The sequence below is a fragment of the Ochotona curzoniae genome, unplaced genomic scaffold, assembly GCF_017591425.1.
Source record: "Ochotona curzoniae isolate NIBS_2020 unplaced genomic scaffold, NIBS_Ocur_1.0 contig_2861, whole genome shotgun sequence".
Taxonomy (NCBI): Eukaryota; Metazoa; Chordata; class Mammalia; order Lagomorpha; family Ochotonidae; genus Ochotona; species Ochotona curzoniae.
In genome coordinates, this window is record NW_024465620.1 from 4,479,344 (window position 1) to 4,507,130 (window position 27,787).

Below are 27,787 nucleotides of genomic sequence, written 5' to 3' on the forward strand. Positions count from 1 at the left end.
AAGCGAAGGTCCTATGGAGACCAGGACAAGCCAACAGCAGACCGTGGCCTTAGAGGAACACAACAGCTCGTGGTCCTGGCTGCAAGGGCTAACGAGCGTGCCCTGGGCCCAAGAAGAGTACAGAGCAGCAGAAGCTTTGCCTTTCTGGTCGAGACCAGGCACGCCTCGGCCCTGGGAGCTCAGGAGCGGTTTGCAGAGCTCACACCTCTCTTCACCGGCAGAGCGATGCGCAGTGCGATGGCAGTGCGATGCACAGGGCTCGCCTGTGCAGAAGTCACGGGGGCCTGCCCAGCCCTGCCACGACTGAGAGCACTAAGTCCTAAGGCTCACACACCTCGCCACTGCCTCGGGCCTTCAGTGAACCCGGATGCTTGAGCCTCTCTAGGTCCTCTCGGCCTCCCGCCCCTTCTCGAAGGCGGGAGTTGCTTCCGCGGCGCTCCAGGCCGCACCCCTGCCCTTTCCCTCCTCCCTCCGGACCCCTGAGGACTTTAGCTCCGCCGAACCAAAGACACCCGCCCTCCACCTTCCGCCCGGGCGCCTGGGCTCCTCCCCCGCGGGAGGTGAGACTCGGTTCCGCCTCGCATCCCCCGCAACAATTCCCGACAGACCCGCCACATCCCACGCCCTCCCCTTTCCCTCCTGCGAGGGTGACACAGCCCTGCTTCTGCCTTGGGTCACCACTCCCGAGGCCCTGGGGGACCGCGGCCTAGATTCCCCACCTATGACCTTCTGCTGCCCAGGCAGGCAGCCGAGGTGCCCCAACGAGAGGTTCTTCCAGCCGCCACGGGCTTCGCCTGGGCGCCCCAAGCGGCCGAACCGGCCAAAATGGCGCGTCCCGCTGAGGTCGGGCGGGGCGCGCCGCGGGGGCGTCTGGGAGTTGTAGTCCGGGTTCGTGGGCTGACGCACTTCGCCGTGGGCCGACGGACGCCATTGTGCGGCGCGCGCCGGGTGAGTGCCGCTAGAGATCGGTGTCCGTCGGGGGCCGCGAGGGGCGCGAGAGCAGCTACTCTGTAGACAAAGGCTGCCTCCGTTCCTTCCCTGCCAAGCCGAGGAGCCCGGAGCCAGCCTTGCCTGTTGCTCTGCCGAGGACCCGGAAGGGGCGGTGTGTTCGGGGATGGGGGTTGAGGGGGTACCAGGAACTCCTCGGTGTGGAGAGATCTGCGGTCACGAGGAGGCAGAGCGTGGCTAGGCGCGTGGGAGTGGGGCCAGACGACCCACCCGGCCTTTTCGACGTGGGCGTGCACCTCTCCTTTTCCTGTGATGGAGTCGCTGCTGGGCAGACAGGAGGGTACCCCAAGGCAGAGATAAATCCCACACGTCCTCCCCTCTCAACTTGGGTTTTCTCAGGACTCTGCTCGCTCTCCAGGGAGACACACCAGGAAGAGGAGGAGGAAAGTATGGCCTCCAGGCTTTCGACGTCCTCGTTCTGTGTGAGTAGAGGCTTCTCTAAGCTTTGAGTGGCCTCCTGCAGCGAGTGGGGGGATCGAAGGTGGTTCAGCTTTCCTTTGCCAGAGGTGACTCCCCTGGAACATCTCAAGCAAGAGTGGGGGGGAGGGCCCTGGGCCCCAAAGATCGTGCCTGTTGGAGAGAACGCAGATTAAAGTGGCTGTCTCCTGGAGGGATGAATTGACAAACTAAACAGGGAGCAGATTTGTTAAGATTTCGGCAGCTACTTCAGTTTAGTGAAGAAAGAGAGGCGGGTGGATCCCTGACAGGTCCCTGTTAGGTGAAGGAGGTAGAATCAGCAGGGGCAGCAGTTGAGGGTGATGGCTTGAATGGGATGACTTGGCTCAGGGAAGTTTTTAGGGGTAGCTCGTCACTCTAAGTCAAAATTCCTATTTTAGTAAGAAGTGAACAGGTTTTCATAGATCAGAGGCCGTTCCTCTGTCTAGCTGCGGTTTAGTCAAGCTTAGGTTTGCTCAGGGCTTCAGACAGCAGAAAGTTATTCTGGGATCATCCAGTAGCCCATTGAAGGTTTCTTCAGCTTCCCTACTCTTCAAGTCATGATGGATGAAGACCGGCTCTGGTTAAACAGAAACCTGTGGGTTTTAGGAACCAGTGATCTTTGAAGATATAACAATGGGTTTTACCCCGGAGGAGTGGGGACTGCTGGATCTCAATCAGAAGTCCCTGTACAGGGAAGTGATGCTGGAGAACTACAGGAACCTGGTCTCAGTTGGTAAGGCTGGCTTCCATGGCAATCAAGGTGTGCTTCGCTGCATGAATGTGGTACCTCTGAGTGTGCATCTGCTGGGGCTGGGGCTGCAGGGGTCCAGGTCTTAGAGCCTGGGAGAAAGGCTTTTCTTTATACCCACAGGAAAAGGGCAGCTTCTCAGTAGGACTTCTGAAGCTCTTCCTACTCCATACCCTTGAGGCTTGATAAAAGCCAGATGATTGTAGAAATTAAGGATCCAGCAGCAGTAGTTCATGTTTATTTTTAATTTTTTTTTTAATTGGGAAGGCAGTTAAACAGAGGAGGTGAGGCAGAGAGGAAGATTTTCCATCCGATGGTTCATTCCCCAAGTGACCACAACAGCTGGAGCTGAGCCAATCCAAAGCCAGGAGCCAGGAGCTCTTCCGGGTCTCCCATGCGGGTGCAGGGTCCTGGGCCGTCCTCCACTGCTTTCCCGGGCCACAAGCAGGGAGCTGGATGGGAAGCGGGGCCGCCGGCGACCATATGGGATCCCGGCACATGCAAGGTGAGAACCTTAACCACTGCGCTATCGCTCCTGGCCCGAATGTGGTGTGTTTTTTTTTGACAATTTGTTTTAATATTTTTTTTATTTACATCTACTTGAAAGGTGGAGGTCTTCCATTCACTGGGTCGTTTCCTCAAAGGGCTGCAGCAGCCAGGGGTTAGCCAAGCCAAAGCCAGGAACCAGGAATTCTGTACTTCTCTACCACATAGTTGACAGGTTCCAGGTAATTGAGCCATCTTCCACTCCTGAGGTGCATTAGAAGGAGCTTGATTGAAAGTGGAGTGATCAGAGCTCCACCATGGCATGCTGCAACCATTGGCATTCCTGCTTATTATTTTTGTAACAGAAATTCCAGAGGATATTGTCAGTTGAGCAACCAGGGTGTCGCTGAAGACCCCAATCCCTTGTCTCCCTATAATTACTGTGATCCTTTTCATGCTTTGGCTAGTCATTGAATGGTTGGTTGTAGCTCCAATCTTTTCTTTTTGTATTCAGAGCAGAAACAGGCGGGGGCAGCCCTGTCCAGAACTTTTCTCAACTGTCATGTTTAGCAAGAAAATCTCTTCCAGAAAATTGATTTGTATCTTGCTGGCCAGAACTGTGCTTCATGACTACCAGTACTAGCAAGGGAACCCAGGATAACTGACAGAGGAAATGGATATGGTTGTCACCCACTTGGGTCAGAGTCCTATGAGCCCTAGTAGAGAAGGCAGGGACAGTGTGTGCTACAGCAAGACAGCATTTCTCCTGAACACACAGTGCCCCAAGCCCTATATCTTTTCCATTGAGCAGAGCATCAGCGTTCCAAGCCAGATGTGATATCTCAGTTAGAAGAGGCAGAAGACTTCTGGCTGGTGGAGAAAGGAATTCTTCAAGATACCTTTGCAGGTGAGTTTCAGGTATGGGTGTTCCCACGCTGGGTAGGCCAGCTGCTAGTCAGGAACCCAGTCCTGGGAAAGAGGTGGCGAGTGGGAAAGAACAGGTGGAGTACTGTTTCTCTTGCCTCAGTGTTCTGTTTGGTTGAAACTCAACTTGCTGCTGGTGGCGGTTGGCGTATGTTAAGCTACACTCAACATATGCAGGTTGGGTCAATCCTTTTAATGATTTCTATGTAATCCATATTTGTTTTTTCTTATCTTGATGGCCAAGAACTTCTGTGTATACTTTTCTTTTTCATATGCTAATTGGTTTTCCTATAAGCTGGATTTCTAGAAATGGTGCGGTAAGATAAAGCATAAAAATTTGGTAGCAACAAGTTATCCTCTAAAATGGAAACATATGTAGCTGCTAAAGCTCCTTTACCTTCATCAGTAATTTGTATTGTCTTGTTTTGTTTAGACATTTATGTTTATCAGAAAAGCAAATCAGATTTATGGAGAAAAGAAAAGACAGATCTTCCACATGTTGGTTCACTCCCCAAGTGGCTGCAATGGCTGGACCTAAGCCAATGCAGAGCTAGGAGCCAGGAGCTTCTTCTGGGTCACCCACATGGGACCAAGGTCTGAAGGTTTGGGGCCATCCCCTACTAGCGTTCCTAGGCCATAAGCAGAGAGCTGGATGGGAAGTGGAGCAGCCAAGACACAAACCAGTGCCCATATGAGTTCCTGGCACTTACAAGATGAAGCTTTAGCCATTGGGCCTTCTAAACCCAATCATCAGCACTTTGTAATGATCTAAGATTTTAATTGGCAAAAACTAATTTTTTTATTCAGTTCAGTTTCCCTATAACTAATGAAATTGACCATTTATGTCTTTTCTCATGTGAGTTCATATTTTTTTTTTCTGTTTCTATTTAATTTTAGGGAATGCTGTATAATGATATTAACACTGTAATAGTTTATTGGAAAGTCACATGCACAGAGAGGAGGTGAGGCAGAGAGGCAGTCTTCCATCTGTTGATTCACTCCACAAGAGTAGCCACAATGGCTGGAGATGAGCCAAAACAAAGCCAGCAGCCTAGAACCTCTTCTGGGTCTCCCACACAGATATAGGATCCCAAAGATTTGGGCTGTCCTCTACTGCTTTCCCATGCCACAAGCAGGGAGCTGGATGGGAAACAGGGTCACTGGGATTAAAACCAGGGGCCATATGGGATCCACGCATGTGCAAGGCAAGGACTTTACTGGTTAGGCTACTGTGCTGGGCTCCCTTTATATACTCTAGCCAGTAGTCCAGGCCACCAGGCCCCCTTTATATACTCGTCATACAGTTTTATAATTTCATATTTTTCTTAAAAATAGTTTTTTACATATGTAAGCAGATATTCCAATGTCTTAGTATATCTAAAGTATATTTTTAAAGATATTTATTTATTTTATTTGAAGGTCAATATTAGAGAGAGACAGAGAGGTCTTGCATCTTCCCAAGTAGACACAACAGCGAGGGCTGGAGCCAGGAGCTTCTACACCTCCAATGTGGGTTCAAGGGTCCTAAGTCCTTGGACCAACTTCCATCTTTCCCTGATAATTAGCAGGGAATTGGATCAAAAGTGGATCAGCTGAGAGCAGCAGCGTGGCCTAGCGGCTAAAGTCCTCACCTTGAACGTGCCGGGATCCCATATGGGTGCCGGTTCTAATACCCAGACAGCTCTGCTTCCCATCCAGCTCCCTGCCTGTAGCCTGGGAAAGCAGTCAAGGACAGCCCAAAGCTTTGGGACCCTGCACCCGTGTGGGATACCCAGAAGAGGTTCCGGGATCCTAGCTTTGGATCAGCATAGCATCAGCCGTTACGCTCACTTGGGGAGTGAATCATCGGACAGAAGAGCTTCCTCTCTGTCTCTCCTCCTCTCTGTAGATCTGACTTTCCAAAAAATAAATAAATCTTTAAGAAAAAAAAAAGTGGATCGGCCAAGGGCGACAATAGCCTAGCATTTAAAGTCCTTGACTTGAACGTGCCAGAATCCCATATGGGCGCCAGTTCTAATCCCGGCAGCTCCACTTCCCATCCAGCTCCCTGCTTGGGGCCTGAGAAAGCAGTTGAGGACGGCCCAAAGCTTTGTGACCCTGCACCTGTGTGGGAGACCCAAAAGAGGCTCCTGGATTCAGATTGGCTCAGCTCCAGCAGTTGCGGCTGCTTGGGTAGTGAATCGTCAGAAGGAAGATCTTCTCTGTAGATCTGCCTTTCCAATAAAAACGAATAGATCTTTTTTAAAAAGTGGATTAGGGCCCGGCACAGTGGCACAAGTGGTTAAGGTCCTCACCTTGCACACCCAGGATCCCATATGGGCGCTGGTTCTATCCCGGCAGCCCCACTTACCATCCAGCTCCCTGCCTCTAACCTGGGAAAGTAGTCAAAGACGGCCCAAAGCTTTGGGACCCTGCACCCGCGTGGGAGACCTGAAAGAGGCTCCTGGCTTTGGATCAGCATAGCATTGGCCATTGCACTCACTTATGGAGTGAATCATTGGACAAAAGATCTTCCTCTCTGTCTCTCCTCTCTGTATATCCGCCTTTCAATAAAAATAAATCTTAAAAAAAAAAAGAAAAAGTGGAAAAGCCAGGACTTGGAGCTCATACCATATGGGATGCTAGTGCCACAGCTGGAGGATTAGTCTGATATGCTACCATGTAGACTTTACTCAAATATGCATTGTTAAAGATTTATTTATAAATTCAAAATGCAGTGACAGATGGAAAGAGATGACTTTCCATCTGCTGGTTCACTCCAGAGGTGCCCACAACAACCAAAACTGAGTGAGGCCAATGGCGAAGGTCCAGCAACTCTATCTGGTTCTCCCATGTACATAATTTGGGCCCAAACATCCTCCTACCTTCCCAAGCACATTAGCCAAAAGCTGAATTGGAAGTGGTCCACGAGGACTTAAACCTACCACTCTGATAAGGGATGCTAGCGGTCACTAAGGACTGCTAGTATTTTAATTTGCTAAGTTCAGTTTATCTGCAGTTTCCCCATAAGTGATTTGGGGTACAAATTCTTTCGGGCCTAGCACAATAGCAGTTAAGGTCCTTTCCTTGAACTTGCCAGAATCCTATATGGGCGCCTGTTCTAATCCTGGCAGCCCTGCATCCTATCCAGCTCCCTGCCCATGGCATGGGAAAGCAGTCAAGGACAGCCCAAAGCTTTGGGACCCTGGCTTCTGATTGGCTCACCTCCAACTGTTGCAGCCCCTTGGGGAGTGAAATATCAGACGAAAGATCTTCCTCTCTCTATCTCTCCTCTCTGTATATCTGCCTTTCCAATAAAAATAAATAAATCTTTTTAAAAAATTCTTTCAACATTTTTCTGACCAGATTCTTCCTCTGCTCTTGAGTATCATCACTGCGCTTATTTTAGCTTTATAAAATGTATGAAGAAATGGTAGTTCCCCTCTTTAAAAATAAAAATTCTAGCTATTCTCAGTCACTTAATTCTCCAGAATGATAATTAACCACCTTGTTGGTAGTTAATCCTGTTAGGATGTATATTATTTTTGATTTGGCTTGCATTGGTGCCTGGTTGAGTAATTTTTACAGTCATTGTTGCCATTAAAGTATGAAGTAGGAAGTAGTTGTGTTGATGTTTATTTACCTGTTTTGGACAGTCTTGTAATTGCACTCTTCATAGTTGGTATTTCTAAAAGATTGTGAAGCTAAGAGTATGAAGAACAGATTTCTAGTCTTAAATGGGCAAGTTTGTATTTGGATGAAGACATGGATCTACCTGTTTATAGCGAGTAAAAATCAGAAACACCTCTAGTTTCATTCTAAAACATTCTGGGTGATGAGAGGTGTTTTGGGGGGTGTGTGTCTGTGTGTATGTGTTTTAAGATATATTTATTTTCAATGGAAAGGCAAATTTTAAAGATTTATTTATTTGTTTATTGGAAAGTCAGATATACAGAGAGGAGAAGAGACAGAGAGGAAGATCTTCCATCCGATGATTCACTCCACAGGTGAGCGCAACGGCCGGTGCTATGCCTATCCAAAGCCAGGAGCCAGGAACTTCTTCCAGGTATCCCACACGGATACAGGGTCCCAAGGCTTTGGGCCGTCCTCGACTGCTTTCCCAGGCCTCAAGCAGGGAGCTGGATGGGAAGTGGAGCTGCCGGATTAGGACCGGCACCCATATGGGATCCCAGCGGGATCAAGGTGAGGACTTTAGCTGCTAGGCCACGCTGCTGGGCCCAGAAAGGCAAATTTACAGAGAGAACGAAACATGTTACTGGAGTCAGTTGTCTTTTTTTATTCATGATTAGACTGAGCTGTAGTTTTCTCTGTGTTTACTGTTTGTCAACTTTTCTATCAGAGTGCTGGCTACAAGCACAATGGATGCTTTTCCTTTATATTTTATGCTGTGATTTAATTGACATTGGAAGTACTCTGCCATAAAAATCTGTGCTTGGTCCCCCATTTTGGTGATTACCTGTTTGCCACAACATGGACTAATGGAGTTGGTATCTCTTAACTCTTTATGTTCTGGATGCCATTTCTAGTTTCTCTGTATTTGATCCTGATGGCTCAGCATTAATATTTTGTTTTGCCTTTCCAGTCTTTCATTACATTTCTTTCTCATTATTAGCACAGGTTGCACTTAACCATCCTTCATCTGTAGAGTAGCCAGCATTGCAAGGATTTTGTATCTGCCTGTGGCGATTTCTGTTCCACACTAGTGTTCGCATTAGTCAGACCTGTTAGTGTCCCTTCTGGTCTGTGTGATTCAGGTTGTGTTCTAGATGTGACAGTTGTGTCTCATCCTCTCTGAAATTCAAGTCCCTTATATAACATGGGCAGACTTCCTAGCCATACTCCATGAATGAGAAATTAGGTCTTATAGAACAAGAGGCCATATTAGAGGAGGCCCCTCAGGCAGCTGTCTTGTAAACAGAGGGCTTCCTCTGACCTGTGCACTATAGTAAACTTTTCGGTGATAAAACAAAGACCTGAAGTAACCACTACCATCATAGACGTCATAGTCTAATAGGTAATGATGGCCTGCAGTCAGGTTACATGGGTATAAATGATCAATAGTGGGAAGTTCTAAGCAGAACATGGTGTGAAAGGGCAAGTGGTGTAGGGGGATTTTGCTATAGGAAGTAGTCAAGACATTGCAGGACTGAGAGTGAAGCTGAGCCTGAGGTCAGAGAAGTCAGCAGGCATGTGAAAGTGGCAGTGAGGAGCTTTTCTAGGCACAAAGGCCCCATTTGGAGTCACATTGAGATTGGGGAGCTTGGCATATTAAGGAAACAAAGTTGCCTGGTGGGCTAGAGGCAGCTAAAGTTAAGATATGGAAGGTTAGCTAGTAGGACACACAAGGCTTTGCTCTCTGAGGGGAGTGCAATGTTGTTCTTGAGCAAGGGTATAGCATAACATGGCTTTTGACAATGCTACATGCGTTAGGAAGAGAGAATTATGACAGGGCTAGATGGAAGTCTGCAAGGGGCTATAGTGGCATGCAATTATTAATCATACAGAGTTTCCCTAAAAACTCACATTGATTCAAGTTGTTGAAGCATCTCATATCTTGACTTGCTCTGTTAATTAAGTATGAATGAAAAGGGCCTGGAAATATCCAAGAAGATTTGCAAAATCATTTCAGTACATCTGTTTTGGATCTCAAAAGGAAATCTAAGCAGCAAACAAAATATATGAGCAACATAGGTACTTTAAAAAAATTTTTTTAAATTTATTTCTCTTTGAAAGTCAGAATTGCAGAGAGAAGGAGAGACAAATATCTTTCATCTGTTGGTTCATTCCCAAAGTGATCGCAGTGGTCAGAACTGAGCTGATCTAAAGCCCGGAGCTTGGAGCCTCTTCTGAGTCTCCAAGGCCTTGAGTCATCCTCCACTGCTTTCCCAGGCCATTATCGGGGAGCTGCATGGGAAGTGGAATGGGCAGAACACATACTGGCATCCATATGGGATCCAAGCACATGCAAAGCAAGAATTTAGCCACTAGGCCATTGTGCCTAGTGGCTAGGTACTGAGAACGGCATGCTGTAGCTTTAGATGAGACAGCTGTGCCCCAATGATTTGTAATCTCTTTCTCATGCCAATGTGGCATACTGATGCACAGAATGAGCAGTGAATATAAGGTGGCCTTTTCAACAGCTCATGTGGTTCTCCAGCTTTCCATGATAGTATAGGTCCTGGTTGCTGAAGCAGGAGGGGAATGGATAAATACTTAGTACTTAGACAAGTGGCATTCATTCTCAAGGTGACACTGATTTGGAAAAGATGCTGTGAAGATAAGGGATGTGGGAAAATAAGTTAGATGGCACTCAAGTCTTCAACTGTCACTTAGTGTCCTTTCAAGAGAGCACTGCCACCTGTGAGAGTCTGGACAGAATCGGGAAGTGACCTTGAACGAAGCGGTGCAAGCAAGAAACAATCATGTATCTTACAAAAGCACTTTGCATTTTAACATTTCTGACTTGTTAAGAAATTAAGCAGGAAATTAACCCTACAAATGTGAATGTGACAGTTCTTTGAAACAGAAAAAAAGTAGAAATAACAATGTATATATACATATAAGCAGGAGATTATTGTTGACAGTGCTCAGTCGGAGACCAATCCTTTTTTGGATTTAATCTTTTTATGTTGCCTGAGATTCACACAGGCCATATAGTGAATGTGGGAATATAGTAATAGTAAATCAATGTAATTTGTATCATAAGAGTAACCCACACAGGAACAGCAGCAGAAGTGTATTGAATGTGAGAGATGGCTCACACATAGACTAAACTGCAAAAATCTGCATCCAGTCTTATTTTTTCGAAAATTATCCTGAAACAAAATTCTTACACTAAATGACTATATCGGAGGACTCTGAAAACATAAGAATGGGATTGCTGTAGGAAAAGTTTAATACAGAGCTCCCTTAATCTGTATCACAGACCCCAGAGATGGTCTTATGAGTGTAATGTGTCAGGAGGACTTCAGGTGTCATAAAACTCCCTGGGAAGGAGACCTAGGAACATGATAATGCAGGAAACCCTTCAGTAGGAGTCCTCATTGTGTTCACTATCAGAGGACTCATATGAGCCAAGGTTCTCAGAAGCTAATCTGTGCAGGCAAATCATGAGCCTTAACTCTCACTTTATATGACAGAACGTGGGGAGGGAAGCTTAAAGTACAAACTGGGATGTCTCATTTTTATAACTGATGTCGAACAGAAGACATATCTTACATAGTGGCCATAGACACTTAATAAAACATCCTGTGATTTTTATTTGGTGTATTACCTGGCTTAATGTGTAGAACAAACACTAAATAATGGGCAGGAGAGCAGATATCCTTATGGGAGGTCTCTTGTATGTCTGTATTTACTAGCAGAGGAACTGAATTACTAGGAGTTCAGTAAACTGTTGATTGAAGTAGCTGAAGAAATCACAACAAAATGTGCCACTCTATAGGAGCTTTTCACAATAAGGCCGGACTCTGCGGCAGGATTGGCAGGATCATGGTAAGGTATGAAAATGGAATTCTTGGGCCCGGCGCGGTGGCACAAGTGGTTAAGGGCCTCGCGTTGCACGCCCAGGATCCCATATGGGCGCTGGTTCTATCCCGGCAGCCCCACTTCCCTTCCAGCTCCCTGCCTGTGGCCTGGGAAAGCAGTTGAGGACGGCCCAAAGCCTTGGGACCTTGCACCCGCGTGGGAGACCCTGAAGAGGCTCCTGGCTTCGGATCGGCATAGCATTGGCTGTTGCACTCACTTGGGGAGTGAACCATCGGATGGAAGATCTTCCTCTCTGTCTCTCCTCTGTGTATATCCGCCTTTCCAATAAAAAAAAACAATAATAAAAATAAATCTTTAAAAAAAAAAAAGAAAATGGAATTCTTGCAATGACTAGTGCTACAACTAACCCAAATGGGCTCACATCTAAGTGAAAGGGTTTTTTTTTGTTATTTGTGGTTTTTTTCCCCGAGCTTTGGAGATTATCCCCTCAACTTTTCCCAATTAGCATGTCTCAGGGTCAAAAATTGAAAGGCAGAGATGGAGAACAGGAGATAAAAACTCTGAAAGAGCACTGTTTAGGAAGTACACCTGCTGACAGGCTTACCAGGTTTTTGAATACACACACTAGGAAAAATTCAGACACATCACATGCAAGCAGCAATCAGTCTCAAAGAGGTGCTCAAGTTCTTTCTTTTTAAGATTTTTATTTGTGCCCAGCAAAATAGTCTATTGGCTAAATCCTCACCTTACACATGCTGGATCCCAAATAGATGCCAGTAAATGTCCCTGCTGTGCCACTTCTCATTGAGTCTCCTCCTTGTGGCCCTAGAAAGCAGAGGACAGCCCAAAGCCTTGGGACCTGGCACCCATGTGGGAGACTAGAAGAAGCTCCAGGCTCCTGACTTTGGATCGACTAAGTTCCAGCTGTTGCAACCACTTGGAGAGTGAAATAAAAATAAATCTTTTTTAAAAATATATTTACTTTTATTGGAAAGACATATTTTACAGAGAGAGAAGGAAAGAGGTGTTTCATTCACTGGTTCATTCCCTAAATGGTTATAACGACCAGAGCTGATCAAGTCCAGAATCAGGATCCTCTTCTTGGTCTTCCACATGGGTATAGGGTCCGAAGGACTTTGGGCTATCCTCTACTACTTTCCTAGGTTGTAAGCAGGGAACTGCTGGGAAGTGGAGCAGCTGGGACATAAATTGGCACCCATATGGGATTCCAGCACTTGCATGTAGAGAATTAGTTTGTTGCAGGAACACAAATTAAAGACAAAAAAAAAAAACTTAAATTCTAAACTGGGGTGGCATCTGGTGTAGCAGTCAAGACACTGCTTGGTATGCCTACATGCCGTTAACACTGCCTGAGTTCAAGACCAGGCTGTACTTCTCGTTACAGCTTCTTGCTAATGCACAACGTGGAAGGTATCAGTAGTAGTAACTGTTCGCTCTAGCACCCAGCTTTGGTCAGCCTCAGTCCTGACTGTATGGGGGCATCTGAGGACTGAACCAGTGGATGGAAGATTTTTGTTTTGTTCTTTCCCGAGTCTGCCTTTAAAACAAGCAATTTAAAAATTACAACCCCAAGACAAAACACCAATTTTCTGCAATTTAAGGAAAGTAGTTTTGTTTTATTTTAAAAGGTTTATTTGAAAGGCAGAGAGAGAGAGAGAGACTGAGGGATTTTCATCCACTGGTTCATTCCTGAAATGACTACAACAGCCAGTGTTGGGCTAGGCAGAAGCAAAGAGCAGGAAACTCCATCTGGGTCTCTTAGAAGAGTGGCAAAAATCCAAGTTAATGGGTGATTTTTACTGCTTTTCCAGGTGCAAGGTAGGGAAATGAACTGCAACTAGAGCAACCAGCAGCTCAATTTACTGGGCCACAACACTAGCTCTAAGTAGATGGCCATATTAGCCAGAGCTGGGCTGATTTGAGACCAGGAGCCAGAAGTTTCTTCCCTGCCTCCCACACAAATGCAGGGTTCCAAAGCATTGAGCCATCTTCCGCTGATTTCTCAGGCCATATGCAGGGAAATGAATGGGAAGTGGAATAGCCAGATGTGAGCCAGTGCCCAAATGGGAATGCCAGTGCTTACAGGCAAAGAATTAGCTAATTCAGCCATTGCACCAGCCCCAAGGCCATAAATTTTAAAGAGAGGGGCCTGGCACTGGCATGGCCTAGTGGCTAAAGTCCTCACCTTGAACATGCTGGGATCCCATATGGGCACCAGTTCTAATCCCGGCAGCTCTGCTTCCCATCCAGCTCCCTGCTTGTGGCCTGGGAAAGCAGTTGAGGACAGCCCAAAGCCTTGGGACTCTGCACCTGTGTGGGAGATCTAGAGGAGGTTTTAGGCTCCAAGCTTTGGATCGGCACAGCACCAGCCATTGAGGTCACTTGGGGAGTGAATCATCGGACGGAAGATCTTCCTCTCTGTCTCTCCTCCTCTGTATATATCTGACTTTCCAATAAAAATGAATAAATCTTAAAAAAAAAAAAAGAGTTAGAGACAGAGACAAACAGAGGTTTTTCATCCACTGGTTAACTGCTGAAATGGTCATGAGTAGCCCAAGCATTTAGGCCATCCTCTACTTCTTTTCCATGTGTTCTAGCAAGGAGCTGGACAGCAAGTGGAATAGCCAAGAATTGAACCAACACCCACATTGGATTCTGGTGTTGCAGGCAGCAGCTTTATTCATTACACTGAAATACTATGTCCACCTACCCCCTCCCCTTGCCCCAGCATGAGCTTTTTTTTTTTTTTTTTTAAGATTTACTTATTTTCATTTGTTTTGAAAGGCAGATATACAGAGAGGAAGAGAGACAGAGAGAAAGATCTTCCATCCAATGGTTCACTCCCCAAGCAGCCGCAATGGCTAGAGCTGAGCCAGTCCAAAGCCAGAATCTCTTGCAGGTCTCCCATGCGGGTGCAGGGTCCCAAGGCTTTGGGCCGTCCTTGACTGCTTTCCCAGGCCACAAGCAGGGAGCTGGATGGGTAGTAGCACTGCCAGGATTAGAACCTGTGCCCATATGGGATCCTGGTGCATGCAAGGCAAGAACTTTAACTACTACACTATCATGACAGGCCCAACATGAACTTTTTGAAGAACTATATGTATATGTGTGAGGAGAATTTCTGGGTCATTGTTACTGCATGCTTTACTTTTGGAGGAGCTACCAGGGTGTTATAAAAAGTGATGCAGTATTCCCACTGGCAGCATATGCCTTTCAACGGTCTGCTTCCCTCCCTATTCTCATCCATCTATGATACTAATAGTGGATGTGAAATAATAGTTCACTGTGATTTGTATCAGCATTTTGCTGGTGGGTAGTGATCTTAAGCTTCTTGTAATGTGTTTATTGTCCATTTGTATTGCTTTGCTTTTGGTCTCCAGAATATCCTGAGACTCAGCTGGACCCTGAAATTAATCGTCTTCCCTCTGAGAATCCCCTAACAAAAATCAAAGTTGTTGAGGTCCTCACACTGAACCAGGAAGTGGCTGGACCCCGGAATGCCCAGATCCAAGCACTCTACGCCGAAGGCAGAAGCCTGAGCCCAGATGTCTGCAATAAGCCAGCTCCGCAGCCAGGCAGCCATCCATCGGACTTTGATACCGCTCGCCAGAAATTCCGGCAGTTCCGTTATGAAGAGGCTTCTAGTCCCCAAGAGGCACTGGCCTTGCTTCGTGAGCTGTGTCACCAGTGGCTGCAGCCTGAAGCACACTCCAAAGAACAGATCCTGGAGCTACTGGTGCTGGAACAGTTCCTGGATGCACTACCAGGGAAGCTCCAGACGTGGGTGGAGTCACAGCACCCAAAGGACTGCCAGGAAGCAGTGGCCCTGGTGGATGATGCGACCTGGATAGCCAAGGAAGAAGGTTAGTGCAGTGGAAAGGCTGCTCCATGGAGGTTGCTTGGGGGACTCTGAGGGGGAAGAATTTTGTTTCCTGGTAGGTCAGGGAAGGGTTGTGCCCAGTCCAAACCAACAATATCTGCATTCCCACTTGTTCCCAAGTCAAAGCGGAAACCTCCAAGTGGGTCCCAGCAATTCATTCTTCACTGAGCCCTTCTCTGGCTGCTGGGAGAAGCTTTATTTCTATCCCTTTGAGATCCCTGCCATACCATAGATTCTCTAGTGCTTGGTGGAAACTTTGGATAAAGTGGTAACTAACACAGGACTCATGAGTTTCCCAAGCTTGTAGTTTAGTGGGAGGACGAGGACTTGACAAATCAGAATGCATGTGAAAGTGCTCGGGTTGAAAAGAGGTCAAGGTTGCAGGCATGGCTTGTATAAGCCACGTTGCCGTAGCTGACAGATGGCATTAATTAGAACCTGGCCAAAGGACAAAGCTTTGTCCTAGCTGTTAGGATATCCACATTCCACTTCAGGGTGCCTGAGTTCAACTCCTGGCTCTGATTCCTGAGTCCAGCATCCCAGGAGGCATTGATGATGGCTCAAGTGGTTGTACTTCTGCCACCTGTGTGGCAAACCTGGATTAAATTCTCAGCTTTGGCCCTCTGGCCATTACTAGTATTTGGAAGACAACTCAGTGGATAAGAATGCATTATGGCTGCATCTCAATTAAAAATGAAAAAACCGGGCCCAGCGGTGTGGCCTAGCAGCTAAAGTCCTCGCCTTGGATGAGCCAGGATCCCATATGGGCACTGGTTCTAATCCCGGCAGCTCCACTTCCCATCCAGCTCCCTGCTTGTAGCCTGGGAAGGAAGTCGAGGAAAGCCCAATGGGATCCTGCACCCATGTGGGAGGCCCGGAAAAAGTTCCTGGATCCTGGCTTTGGATCGGCACAGCACCGGCCGTTGCAGTCACTTGGGGAGTGAATCATCGGACGGAGGATCTTCTTCTCTGTCTCTCCTCCTCTCTGTAGATCTGACTTTCCAATAAATAAAAAAATCTTAAAAAAAAAAAAAAAAGAAAGAAAGAAAGAAATACCTCTATCAATTAAAAAAAAAAAAAAGAAAAGAAAAAACCTGGCCAAGTAAAGAGCCCCAAAAAGATGTGTCAATCAGATGGAGCATTAGCTATACAGGTCATGAGTGAATGAGTATGGCATGTATAAATAGTATGAAACTGGCTAGGTCTGGTGGAAAGGAGCCGAGGCTGGAACAAACCCACATTGTCTTTAAGTGGTTCGATTGATGACCGAGTCTGTGGAGCAGAAAGTGCATTCTAATCTGAGCTTTAAAGATTTATTGAACAGCATGCAATGTATGGTGGATAGAGAAGAGGAGCAAGAATAGAACCATATTCATAACCCCAGAACTGGTGCTCTGCCCATTGGAAGGGGTGGTGGTTTGGGCAGTGTTGACAGTGGTGGATGGATAGAGGATAACTGTGTTGGATGGCTTTAGGAGAATATACATATAGAAAGACAAAGTTATAAAAGAAGAGCTCATTCTCAAATGGTCACAACAGACAGAGCTGGACAAGCCAGAGTCAGGAGCTTCATTTGTGTGTCCCACAGGGGCACAGCAGCATAAGTACTGGTTCAGTTTCTGATGTTTTCCCAGGTACATTAGCAGGGAGCTGGTTCAGAAATGGAATAGTCAGAATTAACTGGTATCCACAGTATGTGACTGCTGCAGAGAACAGCTTATCACACTGAGCCACCACAATGGCCCTAGAATGAGACTCTTGCATCTTAATTTTATTATCAAATCTGAGTTTCATGGAATACAGACACTTCTACATGCCTCACTTTCATTTTCCATGATCGATTTGTTAACATTGTGTTTTGACGAAGAAGGAAGAAACTGGCAAATAAATCGAATTTACAGAGAACGGGGCTTCCTGGAAAAGCAGATGTTTTGGGGAGCAGGGATAACTATCATGAATGGTGTATTTCAGATAGGCTGAGTGTTGTGGTCGGCTGAATGCTCTTTCTAAAGGATTCCATATGTTAATCCCTAGATTCTGAATATGTTATGTCACATGTCAGAATGGACTTTACCTATGTGATTTAGTGAATGGTTTTGAGATAGGTAGATTGTTTTGGATTATCTTACAGATTTAATGTAATCCAAGGTTTTTTTTTTTTTTTTTTAAGAGGAAAGCAGGAGGGTCAAACACAGTCGTGATGACATGAGCCGGGGGTAATATGAGGAAGGGGGTCTTTAGCTGAGTATTTTGGAGTGCCTCTAGGAACTGGAAAAGACAAGGAATGGGATTTTGTAGAATATTCTAAAATTTCCAAAAGAAACAGCCTTCCTGACACCATGATATAACCCAGTGAGGCTTGTGCCACCTTCTGAACACCACAACTGTGAACCACTGAGTTTGCAGTGATTTGTTACAGTCTGCTGCACTTCCTTGGCTCACTCCCAAGAGGGCTGTCTCCCAGGGTAGGATTTGTCTTTCCCAAATGTTCCCACAAAAGGTTCACATGTTTGCCTGACATTAAATCATTATGGCCTAGTGAGCCGGTCTTACTCATATCCTATGGGCCCCCTTGATGGTGGAGTCAGTATCATAGCAACCTAGGGCCATGTGAGGACATCAAAGGAAGATAAGTTGTGAAGGAGCTGTTCGGCAGGGCCAGTGGGGATGAATAGGATTGTGGCTTTGTAAAGTGGAGGAGACAGCAAGACGGGTACATGTCCTGTGATGAAGGAAGAAGTGTTCGTGTGGCTAGGCTTAGAGACCAGATATGTGCTTTACCTTTAAGAGCCATGAGCTAACTGTCGCGGTGAGTGTGGAGAAGAGGCAGCTTCCTTGGACGAGGGGGACAAAAGGTTTCTGCAGTGGGAACACTGATGTTCCTTGGTTTGTGGTAGATCCAGGTCCCATGCAGGTGTGGGCACGCAGTCTCAACACTGGGAGGAGTGAAGGGTGGGAGGAGCTGAGCTAGTGAACAGAGAAGGCAACAGCAGGAACCAGCATAAGTAAGCTGGATACAGGTAAGCAATAACTGGGTTGCTGGGAAGGGCTGCCTCTTCCTTGCCCACTGATCCCTTCACACAGATATCTCCTCCCAGCACCGCCTGCCCAGCAACCTGTCTGTTCTCCTGAGGTCAGTTCTCAACAGAAGGAGCAGGATACAGCTACTGTGGCGCTACTGCCTGAAGTAAGTAGAGAACAAGCGTACTTTGTTCCTCTGGTCACAGCATTCTTTGTGAGGAGTACCCCTTCCCCTGGCCTTGCTGACACACCCACACGCCAAGCTGTACCAAACTGTTGGGGCTGTGCTGGGCTGTGGAGCAACTTGAGCCTAGGGGCCGCCCTAGCTCTGGCCACTCTGGCACTGGAGACCTAGAACAAAAGATCCAGTGGCCTGGAAATTCAGAATGCACAGGTAAGAGGAAGAGGACCAGTGTTTACAGAGACGTGAAAAGTGAGGCAATCAAGAATAGCATGTGGGGAGCATCTGCGTCTCCTCCCTCATGCCTACAGACACATTTTGAGGTGTCTGCAGGTAGACATGAGAGTCTGGGATCTAGAGTTTAGATCAAACAGGACTAGCCTGTCTTACTAGAAGGTAGATGTGTGACGCTGGTCAGTGCTACTTCACTGTGTCTGTGCAATCTTCCAAAGGACAGCAGTACTAGCACAGTGCCTTTCTGCAAACCTTCTTTCCTTATCAACAACTCCCTGACCTTGAGACACATGTGACTTCACAGGAGCCTGTGACCTTTCAGGATGTGGCTGTCGACTTCAGTCAAGAAGAGTGGGGGCTGTTGGGTCCAACACAAAGAACCGAATACCATGATGTGATGCTGGAGACTTTTGAGCATCTCGTCTCTGTGGGTAAGGCATTGCCTCCACTCCACCTTGCTGAGCTTGAGTGGCCTCGGGTCACCAGTCGAGGTTCTGGCCTTCACTGAATCAGCACAAGGACTGGGAATGCCCCTAAACAGTCCTTGCTCCACCTAAAACCTTAAACTGCAACTGTGGACCTGTACAGGTGAGAGCACTGGCTGGACAGAGGCAACCTCATGTTCAGTGAAGGACTGATTTGCCATCCACCTGGAGAGAGTTTAAGAAACATACCTTTGCCCACACCAAATCTAAATCACCAAGTTCCCTCCTTTGCTGCTTCATGACATTTCACTCTCTCCCTAGATTGAATGATCACAGTTTTGGGGAAAAAAATTTCCTAGCTTATGAATACTTAATTATACAGTTTCCACACGTTTTATTTCAGGATGGGAGACTACACAGGAAAACAAGCAGCTGATTTCAAAATCTGATACTCCTGAGGAAGAACCAGGTCATGTCTTGAAAGTGAAAGAAAGGGACGCTAATGGGTCCTCTGTCCCAGAAGAGGTCTTGCAGAATGAGGCCCCTGAAGTCCCTGACAGAGCATCAGAACAAGGGGAATTCACTCAGGCAGTAGCCCACACTCAGAAGCAGCGCTGTAAACGCCCTGAATCTCAGGCAGGTGCAGATCTCGAAACAAGCCAAGTTTCAATCCAGAAAATTCCTTCTAGAAAACGTTTGCGCAGACATGTCTCCTGGGTTAGGAACACAACATGTACTTCACAGAAGAACTATGAAAGGGAAAAGGCCAAGAAAGGTGGTGTTTGTAAGAAAGCCTTCAACCAAAATGTTCAGCAGATTACATTCATAAGACTTCACAAGGGGAGCCAAATCTGCCGATGCAGTGAATGTGGCAAAATGTTCCGAAACCCAAGGTACTTTTCTGTACATAAAAAAATCCATACAGGAGAGAGGCCCTATGTGTGTCAAACCTGTGGGAAAGCATTTGTTCAGAGCTCCTCCCTCACACAGCATCAGAGAATTCATAGTGGAGAACGACCATTTGAATGTCAAGAGTGTGGGAGGACCTTCAATGATCGTTCAGCCATCTCCCAGCACCTGAGAACTCACACTGGAGCTAAACCCTATCAGTGCAAGGACTGCGGTAAAGCCTTCCGACAAAGCTCCCACCTCATCAGGCATCAGAGGACTCACACTGGAGAACGCCCATATGTATGCAGCAGATGTGGAAAGGCCTTCACCCAAAGCTCACATCTTGTTGGACATCACAAAACACACAGTGGGATGAAGTGAAAGAATTAAGAGCCTACCCCATAGCCTCAAGCCTACTGGATCTTACAGTGTAACATGCACAAGCCTGATGATTTAGCACTGAATGTGAAAGCAAAGCACTGCGTGATTACATTCCCAAGATCAAAGGCCAAAACATTCAAAATACATTTGTCAATAGGAATAAAAAAGTTATTTCTAATTTATTGTTATTCACTCATTCATTTGATCACTAAAAGTGGTATGACTTTTTAAAATACTTGTAATTTTTAAGAGCCAGATAGCAAATAATCTGTGCCCTGATTATTATGTTTCTGATAAATATTTATGTGGAAGGATAAAGACTAAAAGAGAATCTAGATAAATAAATATATATTTTTTGGTGTATAATTTGTTTCCAGTCTATTTAATTATCTATCGTCACAATAATTTCAAATTTAAAAGAAAAGGAAGGGCTAGACATTTTGCCTAGTGGATAGGTAGAGGTGCCTGGGTTCCACTCTTCTGACTCCAGCATGGTGCAGATAAGGACAATGAGAGGCAGTGGTAGTGGCTCAAAAAGTTTGGTTCTCACATGGGAAAACCGTATTGACTTCTTTATTTCCTGACACAGCCTTAGCCAAGCCCTGGGACTGAACAGATGGGCTTACTCCCTCACGTAGTCTGTCTCTATCCATTCTCACCCCCCCTCTCCAAATAAAAGGAAGATGTTAGTTCTAGCAGAATATACATGGCTGCAGCACCTGAACCCAAGACACCATGTGATGCCATTCATCATAAAAGCGCTGAGCTGGGAAGGGAAACCTAAGCAATCACTGGAGGAGGCCCAGGGCACTAAGCCCTGCTTTTTAACTTTTAGGAAAAAACTCACACCTATAACCCCAAAACCTCACAGGGTATTGTTGTCACTTTTATCACTGATAGTAACAGCACAGCACAGCTTGTGACCCCTGAATAGTAAGCTGGGGAGAGAAAACAAAGTGTGAAGTTGCCAATATGGTGTCTCAAAAGCTAATCTACCACATGCAAGCACTGGCATCCCACTTGGGTACTACTTGTATCCCAACTGTTCCACTATCCTTCCAGCCCCTTACTTATGGCCTGGGAAACCAGTCAAGGGTGGCCAAAATCCTTAGAATCCTGCAACCATGGGACAGGCCCAGAAGAAGCTCCTGGTTCAGATTTTCTCTCTCTCCTCTTTGTACATCTGCTTTTGCAACTAAAAAAAAAGCAAATAATTCTTCAAAGAAAAAGTAGGTGGGCAAACAGAAGCAGAGGAGTAAGGAATATCCCTGTGTCTTCATCTTTGGAAGCAGGCTTTTAAATGAGATGGATAAAGTTACCTAGAAGTTTAAAACAGTTCTATGACAACTACCGTAAGCAAAGAGAGGAGCAACAGTGTGTGTCAAGTATCACTAGCAGGATGGAATCAAGGACCTCAAGAACTGGTACAGAGAAGGATAAAAGCAGTTGAGGAGATAAACCGTCACTGCATAGGGCAGGATAAGAGATGACCACTTTCCAGTTCACATTTATTGTAACATTTAATTTCCTGGCAAATTTGCTTGGGTAAATCTAACAAAACATTTTCAGTGTGTGCCTATGGGTGAGAACCAGTGCAACATAAGTACCTCATAAATTCATCTGTGGTGCTAGGTATCATTTTTCTTTCCATTTCATTCAGTATTGCTGTAATACAAATTTGACAACTCATAACAAAAAGAAAACTTGTCACATCCTCTATCTGGGATTGATTCTACCAAGCTCTTTGGCTTCTTTTTATATTGTTCATTGATTTGAAAAGTGGAAAGAGCCAGAGAGCTCCCATCTGCTGATTCACAATGGCTGAAAACATAGCTAGGCCAGGCTGAGCTAGGAACACCATCCAGATTTACCAGAAGGGTAGCAGGGACCCAAGCACTGGAACCATCACCTGCTGCCTCCCACTGTGCACACTAGCAAGAATCTGGAGTTAAGGAAAGAACTGAGACTCAATTCAGGTACGCCAACATGGGATGCAGGTGTCTCAAGCAGTGTGCCAAAAGCCTTTCCTTCTTGGCTTCCAAGAATCCTCTGGCGTTGAACGGAGTGCTTCAGTCCTTAAAGACTTGATTTTCCAGTCTTCTTGAAAGGCAGTCAGTGGATCACAGGAAGTGAAGACGTGGAGAGGTGCTGACACCCTGGTGTGAGTGGTTAGAATTCCTTCTGAGTAGGCAAAGCACATACATGAATGTGATGGCGGCAAAGTACCAGATGCATCTGCCCATGTTTACTTTGGCAATTACTTGGTCCCTTTCATAGACTCCTTAAAAGTAGCATGGTCCTCATGATTCACATGAGATTCAGAGGTCAAGGTGGAAAAAGGCCTTACGTGTAAAGGCCTGAACAGAACAAGTGGGCGTTTTCCTTCTAATCAGATAACTGGCCTCCTTGCTGGGACCAGCATCATTACATAGCTTCCAGAATTTGTCCACCCAGCAGATCCAGAAAGGCATTCAAAACATTCAACAAGTTTTTGTTTTGTTTTATTGTGTGTGTGTTTGTGTTGGTTTTTGTTTTGTTTTGTTTTTGTGGTAATAAGGACCAATTCTGTGGCCTTGGACACATTTTTATTAAGGCTTAAAAATATCTTAAGAGCTCAGGTACACTACTTGTGTACAATGCCATCATGTCCTCAGACCTCTTCATTCCCAAAATAGGGATGCATATGGGGATTCCAGGGTTGGACTGTGCCAACAATATTTACTTAGATTTTCTTTCCTTGTGTGAATTTAGAACTTTGGCAATATGAGAAAGGGGCTGAATGACTAATGTGTCGCTGAAGAAATGAAAATCAAGAACCTTCAGGAAAATGATGCTACTGTATGATCTATGAGTCCGTGAAGAATTTAATGAGAAAGACGGTTTTGAAGAGATGAAACAAACAAAAAAAAAAAACATCAAAATCTGTGAGATACAGTTTCTGCTGATCTTTGTTGGTGAGAAATGTCTCCTGTAGTCAACAAATAGATGTTTTCTTCTTTAAGATTTATTTATTTTGATTGGAAAGGCATATGCGTCAATCCATTCCATGTGTCCAGAGGCACGTTCAGGTCTCCCACACGGGTGCAGGGTCCCAATGCTTTGGTCCATCCTTAACTGCTTTCTCAGGCCACAAGCAGGGAGTTGGATGGGAAACAGGGCTGCCAGAATTAGAACCAGTGTCCATATGGGATCCCAGCGCATTCAAGGCGAAGCCATTAGTTGCTATGTTATCGCGCTGGGCCTGGTTTTTTTTTTAAATCCAGTCTACTAATCTATGACATTTGATTGATGAGTTTAATCTATTTACATTCAGGATTAATATGAGTGGGTGACAATTTGGTCCTGTCTTTTTTAATAATGTGTTGTAAATTCATTTAGTCTTCTGTTATTTCACTGAGATCTTCTTCACATTTGTCTTTGGTTTTGGTGGATGCAATTACTCTCCTGTCAAGAGAATATCATTTAAATATCATTTGTAGAGGAGGTTTGGAATAGCCAAATTCTTTTAACTTTACTATAGAAGAATTTTACTTCATTTTCAAAGACAACGGAAAGTTTTGCTGGTACATTATGCTGGGCAAACAATTTTTTGCTTTTAGAATCCGGAATATGGGACCTGGCAGCATGGCCTGGTGGCTAAAAGTCCTCACCTTGAACATGCTGGGATCCCATATGGGCGCCAGTTCTGACCCCGGCAGCTCCACTTCCCATCCAGCTCCTTGCTTATAGCCTGGGAAAGCAGTCGAGGACAGCCCAAAGCCTTGGGACTCTGCACCTGTGTGGGAGACCTGGAAGAGGTTCCAGGCTCCTGGCTTTGGATTGGCATAGCACCGGCCATTGCAGCTCACTTGAGGAGTGAATCATCGGACGGAAGATCTTCCTCTCTGTCTCTCCTCCTCTCTGTATATCTGACTTTGTAATGAAAAAAAATAAATCTTTAAAAAAAAAAAAAAAAAAGAATCCAGTATATGTCACTCCATTCTCTTCTGGCCTGTAGAGTTTCCTGTGAGAGGTCAGCTGTGAGTCTAATTGCCATTCCTTTATATGTCAATTGATTTTTTTTTCACATGCACATTTAAGGATCTTTTTCCTAGGTTTTATTGAAGAGAGCTTGATCATCATGTGCCATGGTGAAGACTGCTTTTGGTCAACCCTGGTAGGAGATCTATGACCCTCCTGGATTTTGTTTCCCAATTCTTTCTCCAGAGTAGGGAAATTTTCCCTTATTGTTTCATTAAATGCACTTTTAAATTGAACTTCTGTTTCTGCACCTTATGGGTCTTCCATAATGCCTATATATCTGGCCTTCTAATAATGTCTTTCAGTTCTTGAATACTTTTTTGGCCTGACCCAGCTCTGCTTCCACCTTTTTGTTTCCCCCTGGTAACAGGAAATATCTTCTAATTCTGAGATTCTTTCTTCTGCTTCTTTCATTCTATCTTGCAGATTCTCCATTGTACTTTTAATTTGCTCCACTGTATTCTTCATTTCTGATATATCAGCTTTCATTTGAATCATTCCCTTTGTGACATATTCCTTAAATTCCTTGAATGCTTGCTTACATGCTTCTCTTTGTTGCTAAAGAAGTTTTATAACAAGTGTTTTGAATTCTGTAGCCCCCATTTTCTCAATGTCTTCTTCAGTTAACTCTGAGGTTGGCAAAGGCTTTTGCTTCTTTGCAGGGTTTCTTCAATCATATTCATTGTGCTTCTGTCTCTTCTTTTGCTCTTGGTTACTGTACTTCTAGTTATCAGATTCTGCTTGGGGCAGATTTCTAAGCTCTACCACCCACAGATCTACAATTCAATTTTACTTATTGCATTTGGTACATAGTTCTTTGTTTGCAGCCATTTGTGCCACTTCTTCCATTGAGTTCCAGATCTGGGTTCTTATGTTAGATTCTACCATGGTCTCCATAGCCCCAGCTCCTGGCTCAGCACTCTCCACCTACTGTGATAACATGCTGAGGCTGCACCATTGTCTCTACAACCTTTCTCCCACTTCCTATTAGAGCAGTTCCAGGATTAGGGAGACACAAGATATCCTATGTAGCTAGCTTGTTGGTGGTACTGATCTTACCAGAATTGGTTTGCTGTTAGGTCTGGGGGCCACATGCACCTATTTTGAGTCATAAGATGCCAAAGTTGGCATTATTTTCCCTGTGACAAAAGTACAATACATTGAGCTCAGTGAGTTTGCTCCCAGCTCACCATGTGATCTAGGAGCTTTTTCTGGGTCTCCTTGGTGGGTACAGGGTTCCAAGGCTTTAAGCCATCTAGTACTGCTTTCCCAGGTCACAAGCAGGAGCTGGAAGGGAAGTGGAGCTGCCGGGATTAGAACTGGTGTCCATATGGGATCCCAGCATGTTCTAGGTGAGGACTTTTAGCCACTAGGGCACCACTCTGGGCCCTACCTGCTTGAGTTTAAAAAAAAAAAAAAAAAATTTTTTTTTTTTGAGAGAGGCAAAAAGAAGGAAGAAATGCCCTCTGCTGGTTCACTTCTTGAAGGCCTGTAACAGTGGTAACCTTGCCAGGCTGAAGCAAGCTACTGAAAATTCAATCCAGACCCCAACACATAGCAAGAACTCAACCATCTAAGCTATCACCTATATTTCCCAGGGTCTGAATTAGCAGGAAAACTGGGTTCAGGAATCATAGCTGGATGTTGAACCCTAGTATTTCAACACATGACTCAGAAGCCTTAACTGATAATTTAACTACTAGGCTAAATACCTGACTCTGGAGATTTTATTTAATAAGTAAACAAGCTATATAAATTTTTTTTCTTTTCAAAAATTTTCTTAGTATCAAGCAAAAAGCTTTAAACTACAGAAATTTTCAAGACTTGAATTGCAGAAGAAAATCATTCCATTCGAACTTGTGATTGAATTTTATGTTTTTTCAAAAACGTAGAAAATGGCTGAAAGGAAAACTAAATTCTATAAAGACTTTTAAAATGAAAGGTGAGATTTATGTTAAAAGAATTCATTAATGGGGGGTTCAGGGTGATAGCCTAGTGGCTAAATCCTCACCTTGCACATGCCAGGATTCCATAAGGATGCTGGTTCCTGTTCCAGCTACTCCACTTCCCATTCAGCTCCCTGTTTATGGTGTGGGAAAGCAGAGGATGACTCAAAACCTTGGAACCCTGCACTCATGTGGGATACCTGGAAAATGCTCCAAGTTCCTGGCTTCAGACCAGCTCAACTTTGGCCATTGCAGCCACTTTGGAAGTGAATCAGTGGACTGAAGATCTTTCTGTCTGTCCTTCTCTCTGTAAATCTGCCTTTCTTACTGCAAAAGACAGATTTCTATCTTATAATCACAAAAGCAAAATCACTAGGACAAAAAAGGAAAACATATAGGAAAGCAGCATAAAGCTCAAGTTCTGCACCATTAGAATCAGGAGAGCAGTCAAGCGAGGGTGTGGTTCGAAGATGCACACCCCGGCTGCTAAGGAAAAGACAACAGGGCTTCGTCATCTTCCTGCAGCCCAGAGAGTTGCTGCTAAGGTGCAGGTAACGGATCCTTCCTGGATCTCCTCTGCCGGCAGAGGACACTGAAAGCAGGCTCGGTCTCCTAGAGACTGTCCAGTCTGTTATTTCTCACAGCAGCTGCTGCCTGTCTGTTCTAGTGGAGACATGTATCAAAAGACAAACTATAACAGATTTAGTTTTAGATACAATATACTTTTTTTTTTTACCTGAAATTCACAAAATGAGGTAGCCTCCATTCTGGGAAAAAAAAAAATGAATGCAAGGTCCCACCAGGAAGTTTTTCAGGTGGGACCAAGAAAACAATGCTGGCAGTGGGGCTGATTAATGTCATTTTACTTAAGAGTTAAAGCAGGGATTACTTCCTTATCACACCGACTTAGACAAAACCAGACTCCTTTCTTCTGTGGAAGAAAAGCTTTCTATTTGGGGACTGGCATGGTAACCTACAAGCTAAAGTCCTCGCCTTGCAAGCGCTGGGATCCCAGGTGGACACAGGCTCTAATCCCGGTGGCCCTGTTTCCCATCCAGCTCCCGCTTGTGACCTGGGAAAGCAGTAGACGATGGCCCATAGCCTTGGGACCCTGAGTCTACGTGGGAGGCTGTTGCAGCTGCTTGGGGAATGAATCATCGGATGGGAGATCTTTTTCTCTGTCTCTCTTCCTCTCTCTATATCTGACTTTCCAATAAAAATATTTTTTTAAAAAAGTGTTCTATTTGCGGATCTGCTTTCTGGATGTTTGATGAAGGAGTGGAGAGTGTCTGTGGACTAGAAGCTTATCACAAGGCAAGAACACCTGGTATCTTCGAGCAACCAAGTCCCAATGCTATCTCTCCATGTCTCTACCACTCCACCCACCCCACCCCACCATCAACCCTCTTTGTAAATGGGATGGGTTGTAAATTACAGAAGAAAGCCCCCTAACTCCAAGGCTGTCTCCTCTCTCCATTTCTTCATTTGGCTATGTTGCTCTTCCTTTTTGGCCTTCTTCAATAATTAACATAGGAAAACCAACCCTAGGCACTCTTAGTTCCATCCAAGATAGTGATTAACATAAGCTTGAATATCCTGGCCTTTGTAACAAGAGCTTTGTCACCTGGTTTTTTGGGATATGAAAGTCTGTGTGTTCCCCTGTGCGCCTCATGTGGACTAGATCAGGGAAAAGCC

At 45.3% G+C, this 27,787-nt stretch overlaps 1 protein-coding gene across 1 annotated transcript in view; it reads left to right on the forward strand.

The window, feature by feature from the left end:
* The first annotated feature begins 919 nt into the window (after nt 1-919).
* ZSCAN22 (zinc finger and SCAN domain containing 22) overlaps nt 920-27,787 on the forward strand; it is a 63,191-nt gene continuing 36,323 nt past the window's right edge. The window contains exons 1-2 of the transcript XR_005883623.1: nt 920-1,430; nt 3,492-3,580. The gene's annotated coding sequence lies outside the window, so the exon portion shown is untranslated. Of the gene's footprint in view, nt 1,431-3,491 lie in introns of the transcript that reaches the window.